Source organism: Coenobita brevimanus, chromosome 53 (assembly GCF_032717465.1).
Source record: "Coenobita brevimanus isolate Jiangsu-jjx chromosome 53, ASM3271746v2, whole genome shotgun sequence".
Lineage (NCBI taxonomy): Eukaryota > Metazoa > Arthropoda > Malacostraca > Decapoda > Coenobitidae > Coenobita > Coenobita brevimanus.
In genome coordinates, this window is record NC_137006.1 from 3,550,001 (window position 1) to 3,557,500 (window position 7,500).

The window sequence follows — 7,500 nt, forward strand, 5'->3', positions numbered from 1 at the left end:
TCTTCCCCCATTCAAAGCCAGTTATTTTGAATTTTCGTCATTCCTAACAAGCTGTCCCGCCCTTTTATTCCTCTTCCTTCATTTAAAGCCTGATCAAAGCCAGTTATTCCGCATCTTTCGTCATTCTCACTATATTGCCTCGCCCAGTCAATCCCGATCACGACCGAGACGGAGGAAGGAAAAAATCGGCGGTGTTTACATTGGCGTTATCCTCACTGAGTGGCCCCCAGGCGGCCATGATGGGTAGGGGGTGTCACGCTCACTCAGGGGCTTGTTTACAACCACCTGTGCGCTTTGGTTGTTGGTTGTTATATTTTTTTGAATTTTAAATGTTTATTGTTGTGAAAGTTATTATGATTATTAGCGTTATATTTACGGACAAAATTCTTGTCAGTTATATGTGAGAGATATTTAGGGTGTTTAAATGGAATGCTGTAACGTTTTGTGTGTGTGTGTGTGTGTGTGTGTGTGTGTGTGTGTGGTTGGGGAATTATATGGCTACGCTCGATAAAGGGCGTTGTTGAAGGTAAAACGCTGTGTTCCGGGCTTGAAGATGATGTTTTGTAGCTAAAAGTATGAGATGTATACCTTTAATAATTATAATAATAATAATAGTGATAATAATAATGATAATAGTGGTAATAGTAATAGTAGTGGTGATGGTGGTGGTGATAGTAGTAGTAGTAGTAGCAGTAGTTGTAATAGTAGTAGTTATTGTATCAGCAGCAATTGTGTGTATGTGTGTGTGTGTGTGTGTGTGTGTGAGAGAGAGAGAGAGAGAGAGAGAGAGGGGAGGGATGAGAGAGAGCTATGCGGAACACACATGTAACCATACACCTGGCGCACATGTGTGTGGCAGCTGCTCTGATGGATATAATTATACTTTAAAACCCACACACACACACACAGACACATATTCATACTTTTCATTCCTCTGAAAAAACTCTCTCTCTCTCTCTCTCTCTCTCTCTCTCTCTCTCTCTCTCTCTCTCTCACACACACACACACACACACACACACACACACACACACACACATAACACACATACTTTTCATTCCTTCTCTGTCTGTCTGTCTGTCTGTCTCTGTCTCTCTCTCTCTCTCTCTCACACACACACACACACACACACACACACACACACACACACACACACACACACACACACACACACACACACACACACACACACACACACATTCATATTTTTCATTCCTCAAAAAAAATTCCTCTCTCTCTCTCTCTCTCTCTCTCTCTCTCTCTCTCTCTCTCTCTCTCTCACACACACACACACACACACACACACAAGGAAATTTACTTCATTACTGGTTTGCCATGCTGTGTAAGGGTAGCCAGTGACTCAAGCGCCAGAATCTGACAAGGATAGCGCCAGAAAGCTCCCCCACACCCACCGCACCCTCCCAGACGAAACTGACTAGGAGAGTGAGTTGGAAGAGACTTGCCGTGTATTTACCCCTTTTAGTCTAACTTGGCCTAAAATTACTCTCTCTCTCTCTCTATCTCTATCTATCTATCTATCTATCTTAAATGCTGAGTTGCAGCAGTAGACTTACACTTGAATGTGGTGCTAGTCACGAAGAAGTGCTGTGAAAAGTATGTGTATTTACCCCTTTTAGTCTGACTTGGCCTAATATTGCTATCTCTCCACCTTGAATGCTGAGTTGTAGCAATAGATAAACATCTGAATATGGTGCTAGTCACGAAAAAGTGCTGTGAAAAGCACGTAGAGCCGCAGCACTGTCTCTGCCACTAAGCTACGGGAAAGAAGCTGCAAAAGGACGTAATCTGGACCAGGTTAAGGTGGATGGAGTGTAGTAACCAAGGAGACTCATGCCTACCTCATAACAAAGATCCCTAACTCCTTTCAGCTCATTTGATGGCCAGGTGTAGTCAGACTGGAAGGTTGATTTGACTAGTAACCAAGGAGACCCATTCTTACCTCATAACAGATCCCTAACCCCTTTCAACTCTTTTGATGGCCAGACTAGGTAAGGAGGCTCCCCAACACCTCTTCCTGAGCGATTTATTTTGGTTATTATACATTGCTATCGTCTTTTGTTGCTTTAATCTTTCTGATACCACCATACTTTGCATAATTAAGGAAGCGAATGATTTTAGCCAGCCAGAGCCAAAATAAATCGCTTAGGAAGAGGTGTTTGGGAGCTTCATTAACTTATACACCTTGGCTGGTATTTTCATCGGGTAAGGAAGCACCCTAACACCTCTTCCTTAGCGATTTATTTTTGGATATGGCTAGTTGATATTCCTTTTGTATGTTATTTATGCAGAGTATGGCGATATAGGGAGGAATGATTTGATACAAAATTGGAGGGAAAGATGTAATAAGCAGAATAAATCGCATAGGAAAAAGTGTTAGGGAACTTCCTCAACCGGCACGGATGACGTACACAAGTTTGGATTTATAATTCTTACACACACACACGCACATACCTACACACGTGACTTGCACACATGAACGGTTGTGTGTAGAATGAGGAAGAGTGTGTGTGTGTGTGTGTAATTTGTATGGCTTCTGATTCTCACGTGTGTAGTCATGTGTTTTGGATTTACACACACACACACACACACACACACACACACACACACACACACACACACACACACACACTCACTTCCTTATTTTTCATACATGCGCACACTCACGTAGGATAAGTATGTGCAGGTTAGATGTGTATGTCCACAGGATAAGTAACACACACACACACACACACACACACACAGTTCCCTCACGCACGTAATACTGTTAAGCCCTTGATATTTCTCCTGTCATTAAATAAACCGGTCTCTCTCTCTCTCTCTCTCTCTCTCTCTCTCTCTCTCTCTCTCTCTCTCTCTTTAACAAAACAAGAAATAATCGTTTTGAAAGGGTTGTCATGTCCCATATAATATATATATATATATCAATCAATCAATCATTTCCTGTGGCACCCTCGGGGATGCATAGGGCCTCGATGAACTCACACCACCACATCCTATCTTGTGGTAACTCCTCAAGATCTCCCCAACACTCATATATATATATATATATATATATATATATATATATATATATATATATATGTGTGTGTGTGTGTGTGTGTGTGTCTAAGTCAAAATAAACAGTGAAGGAAGGACGCAGTGTGTGTTTGGGGTAAGATGGTGGCCACATCCTGTCAATTTCCGTCACATTATCGTGTTTTGCCAGGTAACCACCGCTGCCTTGGCCTTTGAGACACACCTGTCATTAACACAGGGAATATTTCATGGCCGCCCCCAGGAACAAGGAACCCAGGCCTGTTAGCGTAATGGAAGTGATCATTTATGCTGGTGAAGACTTTATATTGGTACCTTTACATTTTCACTGCCATGGACGAGTATATATATATATATATATATATATATATATATATATATGTGTGTGTGTGTGTGTGTGTGTATGTATATATATAGATTATATATATATAATATATATATATATATATATATATAGATATATATATATATATATATATATATATATATATATATATATATATATATATATATATATATATATATATATATATATATATATAAAATGTGTGTGTGAAGCCTTTTCCTTGTGAATACTTGCATATCACAAGTTATGTGACTTATTGGCATATATATATATATATATATATATATATATATACACTGTATTGTGTGTGTATTTATGTATATACCGTACTGGTATTAGTATTGCGTATAAATGTGTTTATACATACGGTACATGTAATGGGAAGAGGATCACCAGGCAGAACAAACATCGTGACGAAGTTTGGGTCTTTACTTGCTGACGTTTCGGAAATTGCTTAGTCCATCACCAGACACATACATGTATGTACGGTATGTATATATACTGTACGGTATGTTTATATATGCTGATATATATATTTTCCTTCCTGACGACACAGTGTTGGGGTGGGAGTACCGTACCGTTACTAGTCATTGATCTTTTATTTCTCACTTCCATCCCTCAATACTTCTCCCAGTTCACCTCGTGCATCATAAATATAACTATACAGGTATTTCCACTATTATATACAGTTGTGTCAGATTACAGCTGGCTTTATATTCTTTATTATATTTTCCTTAATGGTGCCACGAACCGTACAATGCCAGTATTTCTTTAGTTCCTGCATCCTCCATACGATTTTATGCCAGCTGGGTGTGTACTCATAGTGAAGGGGTTGTTGAAGGCTGCAGAGAGAGAGAGAGAGAGAGAGAGAGAGAGAGAAGGAAGAGGAAGACCGCAGGAGGATTATATCTATCTTTATCCACCTCCTACGTGTACATAGGGCAGGCTTCTCTCTCTCTCTCTCTCTCTCTCTGTCAGTCTAAATATCTAATATGTATCTGTCTTTGTATCATCTCTTTCTCTATCTCGTATTAGTCTCTCTCTCTCTATCTATCTCGTATTAGTCTCTCTCTCTCTCTCTCTCTCTCTCAATCGACATCTCAACCAACGTGACCAGTGACATTAGCCACGCCTCCACCAATCAGCGTAAAGATCATCCGTGACGTCATAACCCAGGAACCAATCAGCGTTTAGATCATCCGTGACGTCATAACCCAGGAACCAATCAGCGTTTAGATCATCCGTGACGTCACCAGGCTCGTCCAATCAGCGTTGAGGATGGGGTGGTGACGTCACGGATGCCAGCCAATGGGGATAGAGGAAAAAATCGACTTTATTAGGTTTCGGTAAAGGGATAAGTTCGGTAAATATCGTTTGTAAATAATATTGGCGTATATTTTGATTTTGATGGATTTTTTTTGTACTTTGTTAATAATAATAATAATAATAATAATAATAATAACAGTAATGATTATATAATAATTATAATAATGATAATAATAACAATGATGATGATATAATAATAATAATAATAATAATAATAATAATGATAAAAATAATAATAACCACCAGTATAGTAGTAGCAGTAGTACATTGTGTAGGTACTAAGCATCAACTCTAGAATAGGTCATTGTATTGAAAAGGTTAGTCAGCTTAGGAGACATCTTTGAACTACCGCTTAGTTTCTTTGCTACTAAGAAATACATTGAGGGTAGCACTGTTTACTGCAATTATATCTATCTATCTGTCTATATTTATCTATCTGTCTATCTATCTATCTATATAAAACTTAGTTGCATCTGTATCACTGTGTCTGTATGTGTGTCTGGTTAATAATAATAATAATTGATAATAGAAATCTTACGGCATAATAAGGTTTCAACGGTAGATAAGAAGGAATCCATCTCTCTCTCTCTCTCTCTCTCTCTCTCTCCGTTAATCTTGCCCTTAGCGGTTAATCTTGCCCTTAGCGACCTCCCTTAGCCACCTTAGCCTGTAAAATTATCTATCTTTGTATATCTATCGGTTTCCTCTTCCCTCTCCTCCTCTCCACCTCACGTACTCTCCTAGTCAGTCTCTCATTCTCCATCCTGTCCGCCCCATCCCACCACCTCATCCTTGGTCTCCCCCTCCACCACACTCACATACACTCCTAGTTAGTCTTTCATTCTGCATCCTCTCCACTTCATCCCTCCATCTCATCCATGGTCTCCCACTCCGCGTACTCACATACAATCTCCTAGTCAGTGTCTCATTCTCCATCCTCTCCACTCCATCCCTCCATCTCATCCTTGGTCTTCCCCTCCACCGCACGCACGTACACTCTCCTAGTCAGTCTCTCATTCTCCATTCCCCACACAGCCAAATCATCTCAAGGTGCATCCAGTGTTTTTTATTGTATTTTATTTTTCGTTATATATTCTTTGTTCTTTCTCTTAAATTTTTCTCTCTCCTTCCAAACGATTTTATTCACCCTGAGAAAACCGTCTTGTGAAAATCTCCTCCTCCTCCTCCTTGCCTTCCTCCTCCTCCATATAATTTCTTCCTCCTCCTCCTTTTCTTCTTCTTCCTCTTCGTCTTTTTCCTCCTCCTCCTCCTCCTCCTCCTCCTCCTCTTCTTCTTCTTCTTCTTCCTCTTCGTCTTCCTCCTCCTCCTCCATATCTTATTCTATATTCTACTTTCCTTTTCCTCATTCGCATGCTTCCTTCACCTCCTCCTTTCAACTCATCCCCCTCCTTCTCCTCCCCTTCTTCCTCTTCCTCCTCCCCTTCCTCTTCCTCCTTCTCCTCCCCTTCCTCCATATCCTTTCTCCTCCATATCTTATTTCTACTTTCTTCCTCATTCGCATGCTTCCTCCTCCTCCTCCTCCTCCTCCTCCTCCTTCTCCTCCTCCCCCCCCTCTTCCTCTATCCAGTCTTCTTCCTCCTCCTCCTCCTCCATCCAGTCTTCCTCCTCCTTCTCCTCCTCGTCATTCATATGCTCCATCCACCTCTCCCTTCAACTCCTCCTCCACACCCTCCATCCACCTCTCCCTTCAACTCCTCCTCCACACCCTCCTCTTCCTCTTCCTCATCCTCTTCGCCCCAGTCTTCCTGTTCCTACCTAAGTTCCTCTTCCTTGTTTTTGTACCAGGAAATCAATATCTACCAGTCATCTAAATCTCTTAAGAAAAAGAAAAATAATAATAATAATTCACTAACCATAAAGAAATCAACTCAAAAATATATATATAAAGTACGGAAAATGTCACCCAAAATAATTTACAACTTGGGAACGAAAGGAAGATGGAATTGAGTGAAGACAAACGAAATGCGGAAATCGAAATGTACCCAGATTTTAAAATTTAACAGTGAGAACCCGCCAACACTTCAAAAACAACTCAGAATGCGCAAATCTTTACCTACAAAATATATAGTTACATAAATAAACCCTCAAGATTTATTATTAAACTTGGTAACGAAAAGAAATTGAAATTGAGTGAAGGAAAAAGAAATGCGGAAATCGAGATGCACCCAGCTTCTAAAAATAACGAAAACCCGCCAAAACTACTATAATAGAACTCAAAATAAACAAAACAATACCCAGAAATGTATAAAGTAACGTAAATATACCTCAAAGACTTATTATTACACTTGGGAACGAAAATAAATGGAAAAATATTTAAATTGAAAAATGGGATCACTCGCTATGGCATCATGGTGGGGGGATGCCAAGTGTCGCCAAGGTTACCGTAAATAAATGCAGCTCTTTTTGTTTTTGTTTTTCTTTTTTTCCTATTACGTGGTCTGAATTTCAATTTGATGTCTGCCTGTTTGTATTTATTTCCTAAAGCGCAGGTTAGGTAAATAAAATAATCTGATCTAAACAAATTATTATTATTATTTATAGTAGTATTGTAATTTGCATGATTATTGTTGTTATTGTGACTACCATTATTATTATTATTATTATTACTACTATTACTATTATTGATGGGTAAAATTGCTTAGGACTGACAGGTGTAATGAAATGTGTATATAGGGAGGGCTTCACGTGTTGGCACTGATATGAACAGACGGAGGAGCTGCATAGTTATAGTCCATTACTACCACCACCACCACCA

At 39.6% G+C, this 7,500-nt stretch overlaps 2 protein-coding genes and 1 pseudogene across 2 annotated transcripts in view; 2 read left to right on the plus strand and 1 right to left on the minus strand.

Moving 5' to 3' along the window:
* Window positions 1-3,320, plus strand: part of LOC145400691 (uncharacterized) — an 11,058-nt pseudogene extending 7,738 nt beyond the window's left edge.
* Window positions 1-7,500, minus strand: part of LOC145400746 (WD repeat and SOCS box-containing protein 1-like) — a 456,090-nt gene that overhangs the window by 29,636 nt on the left and 418,954 nt on the right. The window lies entirely within an intron of this gene.
* LOC145400716 (E3 ubiquitin-protein ligase goliath-like) overlaps window positions 1-7,500 on the plus strand; it is a 57,555-nt gene that overhangs the window by 18,252 nt on the left and 31,803 nt on the right. The gene's annotated exons all lie outside the window — the stretch shown is intronic.